Here is a 16091-nt window from a genome sequence, read left to right as displayed (position 1 = left end):
TTCAACAAGTTGATGGTACATGTATGTATTGGTCATGGCAACATCTATTTTTATACATAATTTTCAATGAAAGTTATTGAAGAAAGTGCTTAATGGCATACAAAACACCGCAAAATGATAAGACAAAACACTGAGAACAGCCATTCCACAACCTGTAGCTTGTCCATGTTTGCCGGCCTCTCTTATAACGTAAATAGTTTTGTCCATGGGTGGCACAGTGGCTTACTGATTAGAACTGTCACATCACAGCAAGAAGGTCACTGGTTCGAGTCCCGACTGGGTCAGTTGGTGTTTCTGTGTAAAGTTTGCAAGTTCTCCCAGTGTTTGTGTGGGTTTCCTCTGGGTGCTCCGGTTGGCCCCACAGTCCAAAGGCATGCGTACGATATTGGTGAATTGGCCACAGTGAGTGAATGTGTGCAGGTGTATGAGAGAGTGTATGGGTGTTTCCCAGTGCTGGGTTGAGGCTGGAAAGTGAAGAGTAATTGCTAATTCATTCTACTGTGGTGCCTCTGATAAATGAGGGAGCAGAAGGATAGTGAGCGAGTGTTGGCCATCGTAATGCTGACACTTCAAGCCTTGACGGAATCAGGAGAGCTGTTAGGATCTTTGGATTTCTGTAAAACAATATTTCAATGCTGAGTACTTCCTTCTTTCCTTCCCTTCTATCGGGCCATTTCTTTTAAAGATGTTTCTGTGTCCTTCACTAAGTCCTTATATGCAGCATCCTAAATTAAAACATTTTGTTTACTTTGTGTAAGTGACACATTTTCAGCAATACAAGTACTTTAAAGTCATCAAAAATACAGAAATACAGTGTAGACAGCTGTAATATATTTTCTGTTTAATCTGCATCTCATTTGTTACAGAATTTAATGAAATTGACATTTCTGAGTGACCTCAATTTAGTATGAACATTAAATAAAACAATAAAATTAGAATAAGAACAAAACAAAATAATTGTTTATCAAATAATATACATCATATTTGGCAGATACTTTTATCCAAAGGGACGTAGATTGTGTTTATTCTATACATTTATTAATATGTGAGACCTGGAACACATTTGGCATTGCTAATGCATTGCTTTACCAAATGAGCTTTAAAATGTCATATACACAGATTTTTCATATCTATTTGGCACACAATGTAACATTGTTTGGTTACTTACAAGCTGTGGCACTCCAAGAAGAAGAAACTTCTCCATTAGTTTTGCAGACCCCTCCATAATCTGTACTCTGGAAAATAGTGTGTTTCATTTGGTTCTTGACTTATTCGTAAACGATGTCGCATTCTAGGTCCATCACAATCTGAGGTAGGAAGACAGCATTTGTAGAATGTGTAAATATGAATTTAAATCACAGAATTAATCTTGACATTAAATGTATTGAAATGAACTTGCCTTGTGTTAAGTCCCTCAGAGTCCAGTTCACTTCCTTTTGATCCCACCATTATGAGCTCACCACTGAAATCCTTTCATTTTTACATTTGTTTTGAAGACATTGCAACAAGGAATCCTGTAGGCAAATTTACACCTTTCAATACATATTTCTTCTCTGCAGGACTTTTTTTAAGCAACGACCTTAATATTCTCACTGTATTAAAACAGCAGTAGTAAGTAATAGAATATTTTTTTGATAAATATATTTTTTCAGTACACAACAACCAATTATTGTGAATTATGCATGTTATAAAATACAATACTTTACCAGGTGTGCTTGAAGATGATGTCAAACAATTATGGATGTGACACATATTTTTCTTTAAGCTGGGATCCTTCTTCTTCAAAGCTACTTGTGTGCAGCAGATCAAATTTGGAAACTTAATATGGGTCCCATGACACTTTTCTGTAATGATAAATACAATCTTGAAGTCTTTTATAATATTTATTTCATTTTACTGACCACAATACAGTTTGTTTGGATTTTAAAACAATGATACATACCAAGCACAAGTTTTATGAAGCAGTTCAGTTTCCAGGCTGTTTGAAGAAAAATAAAATATACATTAAAATATTTATTTTAAACTTATTTTGCACTATATATATATATATATATATATATATATATATATATATATATATATATATATATATATATATAAAATTTCACAATACATTTAGTCTGCATTTTTGTCTTTTATAAATAAGACCTGATCTTTCATCTATGGATTGTTAAAATATGTTTGGCTTTTTAAAGGTTTCAATAATATTTAGGGGCGGACTGGCCATAGGGAGAACTTGCCACCGTGACTGGCCTCCCGCGCGTGCACAGACTCGGGCACGAATCTGCCTGTGCGTGCACGAGCGGTGCACTGCTATCTTGCGGTTTTATGCAGACTAGCGGGAACGTCTCAAAAGCGGGCAGTAATGTCCACTTCTTTGAAGAGTTTAGCTCAATCACTGATAAAACACACACGAACCAAGCTAAAAGTGAGCGTTTGTTCAAAGTTGGAGCTAAAAACAACACGAAAAACACAATGAAATCGGCACAAATTTAGTTAATTTTAAAGTAACATGCACATAATGCTTCATTCACGCTCTCTCGAAGCTCGCCTTCAAATAACACAGCTGTGTACTGTTATCGGTAATTTAATTAGTACTGACAAACAAGTATAGCGATATTGAAACTTATTTCGAATAAAAAGCAGAACAAATTCAACTTAACAGATTTCTGAACCGAAGGGTGACGACCGAGGTCATCGCAAGCACAGTGTTTATCCATATTAACGCTAAAGTTGCCCCCATTCAATCTGTATCACCATATAACACGAGGGATTTTCTATCAAATAGAAACCTTACTTCATAATACAAAATATTTCACTATATATATTAAATGTACTAACATACCTGAATGATGAAGCTGAAATAGTGGACTTCTCCTTTCGAAAAATTAACCTTCTCTCGAGGCTCTTCACCACCTGTCCATGACGATGTCCTTGTCAATGACTGACGTCACCAGAGGGCTTTTTTATGATTATTAGTTTCAAATAAATTATTTAACCATAACAACATGTTACTGCACAGTCTAAATAAATTGGTTATTTTATTTATTTCACAAAATAATTTGTCAAAAATGTTAAACATAAACTAGGCCTATAAGTTATATGCTATTGTACAAACCTGCATAAAAAAATCCCATCATACTGTACACTGATTAAGTTTTTGACGACAGCATTCATTTTATTAGGTTTTGACTCAAAAAGCTTTGTCTCTCTGTGTTATAACTTATAATTATTTCATAATCTTTACTAAATAATTATGTTATGATTCAAAAATTATAGAACCGTTTTAATCAAAAAGGTTCTTTGCAGTAAAAGGGTTCTAAATGGAACCATTTTTTGGGTAAAAGGTTCTACTGGCCAAGTATAGAACCCCAAGGTTCTATATAGAACCTCAAGGAACCTTTTTTTTTAAGAGTGCACACACACAAACAAATGTGCATTTGATACTTATTTCTATAATTTTATGTGCTCATTAGGCTTACGATAGGTCGTTGCATTGTAATTATTTGGTCATGAAGGTATTAATTGTTTTAAATTGTTTTTCAGCTAATAATGTTTGTGATGTCATACATGCTACAAAAGGCTTTTGAAGCTGACAAGACGTGGAGCAACCATGACCAGAGTGTTCTAGAGAGAAGGTGTCTCTCAAAATGCAGTGGCCCAGCTCGCTGCAATTGCAGAGCTGTACTTTGCTAACAGGGAGCAATTTAACAGAATCAGCTTCACACCAGGAAAATGAACAGAGTTCGCTCAAAAGTGTAGAGAGCTCATTTTTGGAGATTTTTGCAAAAAGGTTGTATCAATGAAAAGGAAGGGTTCTTTTGTATGTTTCTTTGTTCAATAATGCTCCAGTTTACTGTTGGTAAAATGTAGAAGCAAAAGCCTACAGCACAATAAGCTTAGCTTATAATGCCAAAAAACAAAAAAAAAATATTGAAATCAGATGCAAAAACCTTTAAATTCCGACTAAATTCATTAATTTTCTTTTCAGCTTAGTCCCTTTATTAGTCTGGAGTTGCTACAATGGATTAACCCAAGAGCTTATCCAGCACCATCCATGTTTTACACAACAGATGCCCTTCCAGCTGCAATGCATCACTGGGAAACATCCAAACACACACACACACACACACACACACACACACACACACACACACACACATATATATATATATATATATATATATATATATATATATATATATATATATATATGTTTGAGCCTACTCAATTTACCTGTACCACATGTCTTTGGATTTGTGGAGGAAACCAGAGCACCCGGAGGACACCCACACAAACACAGGGAGAACATGCAAACTCCACACAGAAATGCCACCTGACCTAGCTGAGGCTCAAGCCAACGACTTTCTCACTGTGAGGCAAACGTTCTACCCTCAGCGCCACCACATTGTTATTCTAAAATTAGTTTTTTTTCAGCCTACTGTTTGAAAGATAATGAAAAAATATTTGCTACAAAAATAGTTAAATTGCAGAGCTGAGACTTAAAATATAAATATACATTTTAGAAAAAAATGTATATGGTGGCTGCATGGTGGTGCAGTGGGTAGCATGTTCGCCTCACAGCAAGAAGGTCACTAGTTCGAGCCTAAGCTGGGTCAGTTGGTGTTTCTGTGTGGAGTTTGCATGTTCCTCCACATGTTCGTGTGGGTTTCCTCTGGGTGCTCTGGTTTCCCTGACAAATCCAAAAACATGTGATCAAGGACCTGTACAGCTGTGTTGGGCCCGGATTGTAAATTGGCCCTAATACCTGCAGGGAGCTTGTCACACTGAGTTGGCTTTGTCCGCTCGATTGACCAACGCGTACGCCTTATTTTATCCTTGCAGGCCTAACTTCGCTGGTGAAAGCACTTGTGGGGTTTCTGTGGTGTAGTGGTCATCACGTTCGCCTAACACGCGAAAGGTCCTCGGTTCGAACCCGAACAGAAACAGTGCTCTTCTTTTGGCGAGAAAATAATAGCATCCACTGCCGCACCAGCAATGATCGTCGACAGGCACCCAATCAAAAAGGGTTATCAGCTCGATTTGTCTGAAGGTTTCCGTAGTGTAGTGGTTATCACATTCGCCTCACACGCGAAAGGTCCCCAGTTCAAAACTGGGCGGAAACAACCTCTGGCTTTTATGACAATTGTCAAATCAGGCTTCTGTTGAGTACTGACGTTCACTGAAAACATTCTTTCTGCAGAGCGGTGTGAGGCTAGAAGTTTGAATTCAGCTCAGTGTTTACCGCCCCTCGCGGTGTCGCAAACTTGCGTAGAATCTGATTTCTTTTAGCTTTGTGTTGTGCATGAGCAGGTGGCCAGTGCGTTTGCTGGCCCTTCACGGTGCAGACCGTACAAGACAGCTCTATAAAAAAAGACTATAAATACTTGAAGCAGCACTGGCCTATTGGTTTCCGTAGTGTAGTGTTTATCATGTTTGCAATACACGCTAAAGGTCTCCTGTTCGAGACTGGGCGGAAGCATACAATTAGCGGACACTTTTGTCCAAAGCGACATACAATAGTGGAGGTATTCAACAAGACGAGGCAATGCATACGAAAAAGGGCTATTTATTCCAAGTAATTTGTTTGTGCTCAGAGAATTTAGTGCTGGAGTAGGAGTTTCGTTTTCTTTAGAGAGAGGGATATTCACCGGGGTTCGGGTGTACTCTGAAGAGATGGGTGTTAGCTGTCGTTTGAAGGACACCAGTGTATCCGTAATCCGAGTGGGAATGGGAAGGTGATTCCACCAGCGTAGAACATTGAATGAAAACATTGTGGAAAGTGACTTTCCGTCTCTCTGCGCTGGCACCACAAGACAGTGCTCTCACCCTAACCGGAGGCTCCTGTGGTTATCACGATGGCTTTACAAGCGGAGGGTCTCCTGTTAGCAACTGGGCGGAAACATTCAGATTTGCTTTTACGCACATTCTCAATTGGCTCTCTGCTCACTGGATGATCCACGATACAAGGGCATGGATCTGTCAAATGTCATGACTTGACGTTGTACGAGGATTTGACGAAAAAAATGCCCTGCAAACCTTAAAAAGCAACACCATCCCAGGACAATTCTTTTAAACCCCTTTCAGTGCACTTGCATTAAAGCCCGCGTGATGCGGCACTTTGTCAGTGTTACTGTATCATTCGGACATGGGGGCAGAGAGTTAAAGAATTCAGCCTGAGCGCACTGCCGCAGGCTCGGTTTGTCAGAAGTGGGATTCGAACCCACGCCTCCAGCGGAGACTGCGACCTGAACGCAGCGCCTTAGACCGCTCGGCCATCCTGACATGCAAGCTTGGCAGGAGCTGTCTCCTGGGAGCCACACCGCAGTACCGTGACATGGAATCTGGTGCTTCACAGCTTGCCCAGCTCCGGCTGTCCAGCTCATTGGCGCTGCAGGCAGCTAATCTGTGCTCGCCTCCTGGGGCTGCGCCTAGTTTCAATAGCCAACACTTGACAGCTGTCATTGCTTACGGCCACACCACCCTGAGGGGGCTATAGAGCAAACAGGAAGTGAGTTGGCAGCAGTAAGGAGAGAAAGGCTCTCCCCATTTTGTTTGTCTACCTTTTTGTTTATTGACCTTGAGTGTTTTTGTTTGTTTGTTTTCTTTTTGTCTTTAAAAACCACCTAACAGCAGCATTTTGCTGACTGAAGGGTGGTTATGTAGTGTGTTTTATTTTTAATCATGGACAGATTCCCCGGCAACGACATGGAAATGGAGGGACTTGCAAGAAAGGATAAAGAAAATGGGCTGGATAATAGACGAAGAGGTAAAGAAAATGGACTTGACAACAGACAAAGAGATAAATAAAATGAAGAGCCCGGCCAACGAAGAGGTGAGAAAGGCAAGGATAAGCAAGAGGTACAAAGAAGAGTATGCACAAAGGAAGCAACAGTAACTGTAGAAGTAGAAAATGTAAAAGATGCAAGAAGATTTGATATAACCAAAGCAGTCACGGAGCTGATTGGAGAAGGAAGAATGCTGGCGGAGAGACCCAAACAAACAAAGGGAGTATGAAGTAACAATGGAGACTGAAGATGACACCGAAATTTTTATAGACAATGGATTGACAAATAAAGGAGTGAAATCTGAAGTACGGAGGTTACAAAACAGAGACTATGTTGTTTCGTTCAAGCATCTGCCTGTTTACCTAGCAAATGAAGAAATTTTAAGCAAGCTAGAGAGATGGGGAGTTTTCCCCATATCTAAAATTAAAAGACGATTGTATCCTGGCACAAACATGGAAGATGGAACAAGGTTTGTAAAAAACAGATTTCCGGAAGAGATGGTCTCCTTACCATACAGTACCAAAATCGAGACGGCGGAAGCGCCACAGCACTTTAGAGTCATGCACACCAATCAGGTAAAAACCTGTCGACTATGCATGAGCTCAGAAAATGTGATGAAGGAACGCCCAGAATTCAGGTGCTTCAAATGTGACGAAAGGGGACATTTCGCAAGGACCTGTACAGCTGTGTCGGGCCCGGATTGTAAATTGGCCCTAATACCTGCAGGCAGCTTGTCACGCCGAGTTGGCTTTGTCCGCTCGATTGACCAACGCGTACGCCTTGTTTTATCCTTGCAGGCCTAACTTCGCTGGTGAAAGCACTTGTGGGGTTTCTGTAGTGTAGTGGTCATCACGTTCGCCTAACACGCGAAAGGTCCTCGGTTCGAAACCGAGCAGAAACAGTGCTCTTCTTTTGGCGAGAAAATAATAGCATCCACTGCCGCACCAGCAATGATCGTCGACAGGCACCCAATCAAAAAGGGTTATCAGCTCGATTTGCCTGAAGGTTTCCGTAGTGTAGTGGTTATCACGTTCGCCTCACACGCGAAAGGTCCCCAGTCCGAAACTGGGCGGAAACAACCTCTGGCTTATATGACAATTGTCAAATCAGGCTTCTGTTGAGTACTGACGTTCACTGAAAACATTCTTTCTGCAGAGCGGTGTGAGGCTAGAAGTTTGAATTCAGCTCAGTGTTTACCGCCCCTCGCGGTGTCGCAAACTTGCGAAGAATCTGATTTCTTTTAGCTTTGTGTTGTGCATGAGCAGGTGGCCAGTGCGTTTGCTGGCCCTTCACGGTGCAGACCGTACAAGACAGCTCTATAAAAAAAGACTATAAATACTTGAAGCAGCACTGGCCTATTGGTTTCCGTAGTGTAGTGTTTATCATGTTTGCAATACACGCTAAAGGTCTCCTGTTCGAGACTGGGCGGAAGCATACAATTAGCGGACACTTTTGTCCAAAGCGACATACAATAGTGGAGGTATTCAACAAGACGAGGCAATGCATACGAAAAAGGGCTATTTATTCCAAGTAATTTGTTTGTGCTCAGAGAATTTAGTGCTGGAGTAGGAGTTTCGTTTTCTTTAGAGAGAGGGATATTCACCGGGGTTCGGGTGTACTCTGAAGAGATGGGTGTTAGCTGTCGTTTGAAGGACACCAGTGTATCCGTAATCCGAGTGGGAATGGGAAGGTGATTCCACCAGCGTAGAACATTGAATGAAAACATTGTGGAAAGTGACTTTCCGTCTCTCTGCGCTGGCACCACAAGACAGTGCTCTCACCCTAACCGGAGGCTCCTGTGGTTATCACGATGGCTTTACAAGCGGAGGGTCTCCTGTTAGCAACTGGGCGGAAACATTCAGATTTGCTTTTACGCACATTCTCAATTGGCTCTCTGCTCACTGGATGATCCACCATACAAGGGCATGGATCTGTCAAATGTCATGACTTGACGTTGTACGAGGATTTGACGAAAAAAATGCCCTGCAAACCTTAAAAAGCAACACCATCCCAGGACAATTCTTTTGATCCCCTTTCAGTGCACTTGCATTAAAGCCCGCGTGATGCGGCACTTTGTCAGTGTTACTGTATCATTCGGACATGGGGGCAGAGAGTTAAAGAATTCAGCCTGAGCGCACTGCCGCAGGCTCGGTTTGTCAGAAGTGGGATTCGAACCCACGCCTCCAGCGGAGACTGCGACCTGAACGCAGCGCCTTAGACCGCTCGGCCATCCTGACATGCAAGCTTGGCAGGAGCTGTCTCCTGGGAGCCACACCGCAGTACCGTGACATGGAATCTGGTGCTTCACAGCTTGCCCAGCTCCGGCTGTCCAGCTCATTGGCGCTGCAGGCAGCTAATCTGTGCTCGCCTTCTGGGGCTGCGCCTAGTTTCAATAGCCAACACTTGACAGCTGTCATTGCTTACGGCCACACCACCCTGAGGGGGCTATAGAGCAAACAGGAAGTGAGTTGGCAGCAGTAAGGAGAGAAAGGCTCTCCCCATTTTGTTTGTCTACCTTTTTGTTTATTGACCTTGAGTGTTTTTGTTTGTTTGTTTTCTTTTTGTCTTTAAAAAGCACCTAACAGCAGCATTTTGCTGACTGAAGGGTGGTTATGTAGTGTGTTTTATTTTTAATCATGGACAGATTCCCCGGCAACGACATGGAAATGGAGGGACTTGCAAGAAAGGATAAAGAAAATGGGCTGGATAATAGACGAAGAGGTAAAGAAAATGGACTTGACAACAGACAAAGAGATAAATAAAATGAAGAGCCCGGCCAACGAAGAGGTGAGAAAGGCAAGGATAAGCAAGAGGTACAAAGAAGAGTATGCACAAAGGAAGCAACAGTAACTGTAGAAGTAGAAAATGTAAAAGATGCAAGAAGATTTGATATAACCAAAGCAGTCACGGAGCTGATTGGAGAAGGAAGAATGCTGGCGGAGAGACCCAAACAAACAAAGGGAGTATGAAGTAACAATGGAGACTGAAGATGACACCGAAATTTTTATAGACAATGGATTGACAAATAAAGGAGTGAAATCTGAAGTACGGAGGTTACAAAACAGAGACTATGTTGTTTCGTTCAAGCATCTGCCTGTTTACCTAGCAAATGAAGAAATTTTAAGCAAGCTAGAGAGATGGGGAGTTTTCCCCATATCTAAAATTAAAAGACGATTGTATCCTGGCACAAACATGGAAGATGGAACAAGGTTTGTAAAAAACAGATTTCCGGAAGAGATGGTCTCCTTACCATACAGTACCAAAATCGAGACGGCGGAAGCGCCACAGCACTTTAGAGTCATGCACACCAATCAGGTAAAAACCTGTCGACTATGCATGAGCTCAGAAAATGTGATGAAGGAACGCCCAGAATTCAGGTGCTTCAAATGTGACGAAAGGGGACATTTCGCAAGGACCTGTACAGCTGTGTCAGGCCCGGATTGTAAATTGGCCCTAATACCTGCAGGCAGCTTGTCACGCTGAGTTGGCTTTGTCCGCTCGATTGACCAACGCGTACGCCTTGTTTTATCCTTGCAGGCCTAACTTCGCTGGTGAAAGCACTTGTGGGGTTTCTGTAGTGTAGTGGTCATCACGTTCGCCTAACACGCGAAAGGTCCCCGGTTCGAAACCGAGCAGAAACAGTGCTCTTCTTTTGGCGAGAAAATAATAGCATCCACTGCCGCACCAGCAATGATCGTCGACAGGCACCCAATCAAAAAGGGTTATCAGCTCGATTGGCCTGAAGGTTTCCGTAGTGTAGTGGTTATCACGTTCGCCTCACACGCGAAAGGTCCCCAGTTCGAAACTGGGCGGAAACAACCTCTGGCTTTTATGACAATTGTCAAATCAGGCTTCTGTTGAGTACTGACGTTCACTGAAAACATTTTTTCTGCAGAGCGGTGTGAGGCTAGAAGTTTGAATTCAGCTCAGTGTTTACAGCCCCTCGCGGTGTCGCAAACTTGCGTAGAATCTGATTTCTTTTAGCTTTGTGTTGTGCATGAGCAGGTGGCCAGTGCGTTTGCTGGCCCTTCACGGTGCAGACCGTTCAAGACAGCTCTATAAAAAAAGACTATAAATACTTGAAGCAGCACTGGCCTATTGGTTTCCGTAGTGTAGTGTTTATCATGTTTGCATTACACGCTAAAGGTCTCCTGTTCGAAACTGGGTGGAAGCATACAATTAGCCGACACTTCTGTCCAAAGCGACATACAATAGTGGAGGTATTCAACAAGACGAGGCAATGCATACGAAAAAGGGCTATTTATTCCAAGTAATTTGTTTGTGCTCAGAGAATTTAGTGCTGGAGTAGGAGTTTCGTTTTCTTTAGAGAGAGGGATATTCACCGGGGTTCGGGTGTACTCTGAAGAGATGGGTGTTAGCTGTCGTTTGAAGGACACCGGTGTATCCGTAATCCGAGTGGGAATGGGAAGGTGATTCCACCAGCGTAGAACATTGAATGAAAACATTGTGGAAAGTGACTTTCCGTCTCTCTGCGCTGGCACCACAAGACAGTGCTCTCACCCTAACCGGAGGCTCCTGTGGTTATCACGATGGCTTTACAAGCGGAGGGTCTCCTGTTAGCAACTGGGCGGAAACATTCAGATTTGCTTTTACGCACATTCTCAATTGGCTCTCTGCTCACTGGATGATCCACGATACAAGGGCATGGATCTGTCAAATGTCATGACTTGACGTTGTACGAGGATTTGACGAAAAAAATGCCCTGCAAACCTTAAAAAGCAACACCATCCCAGGACAATTCTTTTGATCCCCTTTCAGTGCACTTGCATTAAAGCCCGCGTGATGCGGCACTTTGTCAGTGTTACTGTATCATTCGGACATGGCGGCAGAGAGTTAAAGAATTCAGCCTGAGCGCACTGCCGCAGGCTCGGTTTGTCAGAAGTGGGATTCGAACCCACGCCTCCAGGGGAGACTGCGACCTGAACGCAGCGCCTTAGACCGCTCGGCCATCCTGACATGCAAGCTTGGCAGGAGCTGTCTCCTGGGAGCCACACCGCAGTACCGTGACATGGAATCTGGTGCTTCACAGCTTGCCCAGCTCCGGCTGTCCAGCTCATTGGCGCTGCAGGCAGCTAATCTGTGCTCGCCTCCTGGGGCTGCGCCTAGTTTCAATAGCCAACACTTGACAGCTGTCATTGCTTACGGCCACACCACCCTGAGGGGGCTATAGAGCAAACAGGAAGTGAGTTGGCAGCAGTAAGGAGAGAAAGGCTCTCCCCATTTTGTTTGTCTACCTTTTTGTTTATTGACCTTGAGTGTTTTTGTTTGTTTGTTTTCTTTTTGTCTTTAAAAACCACCTAACAGCAGCATTTTGCTGACTGAAGGGTGGTTATGTAGTGTGTTTTATTTTTAATCATGGACAGATTCCCCGGCAACGACATGGAAATGGAGGGACTTGCAAGAAAGGATAAAGAAAATGGGCTGGATAATAGACGGAGAGGGAAAGAAAATGGACTTGACAACAGACAAAGAGATAAATAAAATGAAGAGCCCGGCCAACGAAGAGGTGAGAAAGGTAAGGATAAGCAAGAGGTACAAAGAAGAGTATGCACAAAGGAAGCAACAGTAACTGTAGAAGTAGAAAATGTAAAAGATGCAAGAAGATTTGATATAACCAAAGCAGTCACGGAGCTGATTGGAGAAGGAAGAATGCTGGCGGTGAGACCCAAACAAACAAAGGGAGTATGAAGTAACAATGGAGACTGAAGATGACACTGAAATTTTAATAGACAATGGATTGACAATTAAAGGAGTGAAATCTGAAGTACGGAGGTTACAAAACGGAGACTATGTTGTTTCGTTCAAGCATCTGCCTGTTTACCTAGCAAATGAAGAAATTTTAAGCAAGCTAGAGAGATGGGGAGTTTTCCCCATATCTAAAATTAAAAGAAGATTGTATCCTGGCACAAACATAGAAGATGGAACAAGGTTTGTAAAAAACAGATTTCCGGAAGAGATGGTCTCCTTACCATACAGTACCAAAATCGAGACGGCGGAAGCGCCACAGCACTTTAGAGTCATGCACACCAATCAGGTAAAAACCTGTCGACTATGCATGAGCTCAGAAAATGTGATGAAGGAACGCCCAGAATTCAGGTGCTTCAAATGTGACGAAAGGGGACATTTCGCAAGGACCTGTACAGCTGTGTCGGGCCCGGATTGTAAATTGGCCCTAATACCTGCAGGGAGCTTGTCACGCCGAGTTGGCTTTGTCCGCTCGATTGACCAACGCGTACGCCTTGTTTTATCCTTGCAGGCCTAACTTCGCTGGTGAAAGCACTTGTGGGGTTTCTGTAGTGTAGTGGTCATCACGTTCGCCTAACACGCGAAAGGTCCTCGGTTCGAAACCGAGCAGAAACAGTGCTCTTCTTTTGGCGAGAAAATAATAGCATACACTGCTGCACCAGCAATGATCGTCGACAGGCACCCAATCAAAAAGGGTTATCAGCTCAATCTGCCTGAAGGTTTCCGTAGTGTAGTGGTTATCACGTTCGCCTCACACACGAAAGGTCCCCAGTTCGAAACTGGGCGGAAACAACCTCTGGCTTTTATGACAATTGTCAAATCAGGCTTCTGTTGAGTACTGACGTTCACTGAAAACATTTTTTCTGCAGAGCGGTGTGAGGCTAGAAGTTTGAATTCAGCTCAGTGTTTACAGCCCCTCGCGGTGTCGCAAACTTGCGTAGAATCTGATTTCTTTTAGCTTTGTGTTGTGCATGAGCAGGTGGCCAGTGCGTTTGCTGGCCCTTCACGGTGCAGACCGTTCAAGACAGCTCTATAAAAAAAGACTATAAATACTTGAAGCAGCACTGGCCTATTGGTTTCCGTAGTGTAGTGTTTATCATGTTTGCATTACACGCTAAAGGTCTCCTGTTCGAAACTGGGTGGAAGCATACAATTAGCCGACACTTCTGTCCAAAGCGACATACAATAGTGGAGGTATTCAACAAGACGAGGCAATGCATACGAAAAAGGGCTATTTATTCCAAGTAATTTGTTTGTGCTCAGAGAATTTAGTGCTGGAGTAGGAGTTTCGTTTTCTTTAGAGAGAGGGATATTCACCGGGGTTCGGGTGTACTCTGAAGAGATGGGTGTTAGCTGTCGTTTGAAGGACACCGGTGTATCCGTAATCCGAGTGGGAATGGGAAGGTGATTCCACCAGCGTAGAACATTGAATGAAAACATTGTGGAAAGTGACTTTCCGTCTCTCTGCGCTGGCACCACAAGACAGTGCTCTCACCCTAACCGGAGGCTCCTGTGGTTATCACGATGGCTTTACAAGCGGAGGGTCTCCTGTTAGCAACTGGGCGGAAACATTCAGATTTGCTTTTACGCACATTCTCAATTGGCTCTCTGCTCACTGGATGATCCACGATACAAGGGCATGGATCTGTCAAATGTCATGACTTGACGTTGTACGAGGATTTGACGAAAAAAATGCCCTGCAAACCTTAAAAAGCAACACCATCCCAGGACAATTCTTTTGATCCCCTTTCAGTGCACTTGCATTAAAGCCCGCGTGATGCGGCACTTTGTCAGTGTTACTGTATCATTCGGACATGGGGGCAGAGAGTTAAAGAATTCAGCCTGAGCGCACTGCCGCAGGCTCGGTTTGTCAGAAGTGGGATTCGAACCCACGCCTCCAGGGGAGACTGCGACCTGAACGCAGCGCCTTAGACCGCTCGGCCATCCTGACATGCAAGCTTGGCAGGAGCTGTCTCCTGGGAGCCACACCGCAGTACCGTGACATGGAATCTGGTGCTTCACAGCTTGCCCAGCTCCGGCTGTCCAGCTCATTGGCGCTGCAGGCAGCTAATCTGTGCTCGCCTCCTGGGGCTGCGCCTAGTTTCAATAGCCAACACTTGACAGCTGTCATTGCTTACGGCCACACCACCCTGAGGGGGCTATAGAGCAAACAGGAAGTGAGTTGGCAGCAGTAAGGAGAGAAAGGCTCTCCCCATTTTGTTTGTCTACCTTTTTGTTTATTGACCTTGAGTGTTTTTGTTTGTTTGTTTTCTTTTTGTCTTTAAAAACCACCTAACAGCAGCATTTTGCTGACTGAAGGGTGGTTATGTAGTGTGTTTTATTTTTAATCATGGACAGATTCCCCGGCAACTACATGGAAATGGAGGGACTTGCAAGAAAGGATAAAGAAAATGGGCTGGATAATAGACGGAGAGGGAAAGAAAATGGACTTGACAACAGACAAAGAGATAAATAAAATGAAGAGCCCGGCCAACGAAGAGGTGAGAAAGGTAAGGATAAGCAAGAGGTACAAAGAAGAGTATGCACAAAGGAAGCAACAGTAACTGTAGAAGTAGAAAATGTAAAAGATGCAAGAAGATTTGATATAACCAAAGCAGTCACGGAGCTGATTGGAGAAGGAAGAATGCTGGCGGTGAGACCCAAACAAACAAAGGGAGTATGAAGTAACAATGGAGACTGAAGATGACACCGAAATTTTAATAGACAATGGATTGACAATTAAAGGAGTGAAATCTGAAGTACGGAGGTTACAAAACGGAGACTATGTTGTTTCGTTCAAGCATCTGCCTGTTTACCTAGCAAATGAAGAAATTTTAAGCAAGCTAGAGAGATGGGGAGTTTTCCCCATATCTAAAATTAAAAGAAGATTGTATCCTGGCACAAACATAGAAGATGGAACAAGGTTTGTAAAAAACAGATTTCCGGAAGAGATGGTCTCCTTACCATACAGTACCAAAATCGAGACGGCGGAAGCGCCACAGCACTTTAGAGTCATGCACACCAATCAGGTAAAAACCTGTCGACTATGCATGAGCTCAGAAAATGTGATGAAGGAACGCCCAGAATTCAGGTGCTTCAAATGTGACGAAAGGGGACATTTCGCAAGGACCTGTACAGCTGTGTCGGGCCCGGATTGTAAATTGGCCCTAATACCTGCAGGGAGCTTGTCACGCCGAGTTGGCTTTGTCCGCTCGATTGACCAACGCGTACGCCTTGTTTTATCCTTGCAGGCCTAACTTCGCTGGTGAAAGCACTTGTGGGGTTTCTGTAGTGTAGTGGTCATCACGTTCGCCTAACACGCGAAAGGTCCTCGGTTCGAAACCGAGCAGAAACAGTGCTCTTCTTTTGGCGAGAAAATAATAGCATACACTGCCGCACCAGCAATGATCGTCGACAGGCACCCAATCAAAAAGGGTTATCAGCTCGATCTGCCTGAAGGTTTCCGTAGTGTAGTGGTTATCACGTTCGCCTCACACGCGAAAGGTCCCCAGTTCGAAACTGGGCGGAAACAACCTC

General features: G+C 43.5%; 2 protein-coding genes, 1 long non-coding RNA gene and 11 other non-coding genes across 15 annotated transcripts in view; 9 read left to right on the top strand and 5 right to left on the bottom strand.

The window, feature by feature from the left end:
* The window catches only part of LOC101886704 (zinc finger protein), an 846922-nt gene that overhangs the window by 182368 nt on the left and 648463 nt on the right, over nucleotides 1-16091 (bottom strand). The gene's annotated exons all lie outside the window — the stretch shown is intronic.
* LOC147844817 (uncharacterized) overlaps nucleotides 1-16091 on the top strand; it is a 532816-nt gene that overhangs the window by 347108 nt on the left and 169617 nt on the right. The gene's annotated exons all lie outside the window — the stretch shown is intronic.
* The window catches only part of LOC137489479 (NACHT, LRR and PYD domains-containing protein 3-like), a 275187-nt gene that overhangs the window by 155848 nt on the left and 103248 nt on the right, over nucleotides 1-16091 (top strand). The window lies entirely within an intron of this gene.
* On the top strand, nucleotides 4877-4949 carry trnav-aac (transfer RNA valine (anticodon AAC)). The gene has a single exon. It is a non-coding gene; the product is annotated as a tRNA-Val (tRNA).
* Nucleotides 5054-5126, top strand: trnav-cac (transfer RNA valine (anticodon CAC)). The gene has a single exon. It is a non-coding gene; the product is annotated as a tRNA-Val (tRNA).
* Nucleotides 6203-6285, bottom strand: trnal-cag (transfer RNA leucine (anticodon CAG)). The gene has a single exon. It is a non-coding gene; the product is annotated as a tRNA-Leu (tRNA).
* Nucleotides 7617-7689, top strand: trnav-aac (transfer RNA valine (anticodon AAC)). The gene has a single exon. It is a non-coding gene; the product is annotated as a tRNA-Val (tRNA).
* trnal-cag (transfer RNA leucine (anticodon CAG)) lies at nucleotides 8943-9025 on the bottom strand. Its single transcript has one exon. It is a non-coding gene; the product is annotated as a tRNA-Leu (tRNA).
* trnav-cac (transfer RNA valine (anticodon CAC)) lies at nucleotides 10534-10606 on the top strand. The gene has a single exon. It is a non-coding gene; the product is annotated as a tRNA-Val (tRNA).
* On the bottom strand, nucleotides 11683-11765 carry trnal-cag (transfer RNA leucine (anticodon CAG)). The gene has a single exon. It is a non-coding gene; the product is annotated as a tRNA-Leu (tRNA).
* Nucleotides 13097-13169, top strand: trnav-aac (transfer RNA valine (anticodon AAC)). Its single transcript has one exon. It is a non-coding gene; the product is annotated as a tRNA-Val (tRNA).
* trnal-cag (transfer RNA leucine (anticodon CAG)) lies at nucleotides 14423-14505 on the bottom strand. Its single transcript has one exon. It is a non-coding gene; the product is annotated as a tRNA-Leu (tRNA).
* trnav-aac (transfer RNA valine (anticodon AAC)) lies at nucleotides 15837-15909 on the top strand. The gene has a single exon. It is a non-coding gene; the product is annotated as a tRNA-Val (tRNA).
* trnav-cac (transfer RNA valine (anticodon CAC)) lies at nucleotides 16014-16086 on the top strand. Its single transcript has one exon. It is a non-coding gene; the product is annotated as a tRNA-Val (tRNA).

This window comes from Danio rerio, chromosome 4 (genome assembly GCF_052040795.2).
Source record: "Danio rerio strain M-AB ecotype USA chromosome 4, GRCz13ab, whole genome shotgun sequence".
Taxonomy (NCBI): Eukaryota; Metazoa; Chordata; class Actinopteri; order Cypriniformes; family Danionidae; genus Danio; species Danio rerio.
Note: the sequence above shows the minus strand (reverse complement) of the source record. Positions and strands in the feature narration are given on the sequence as shown.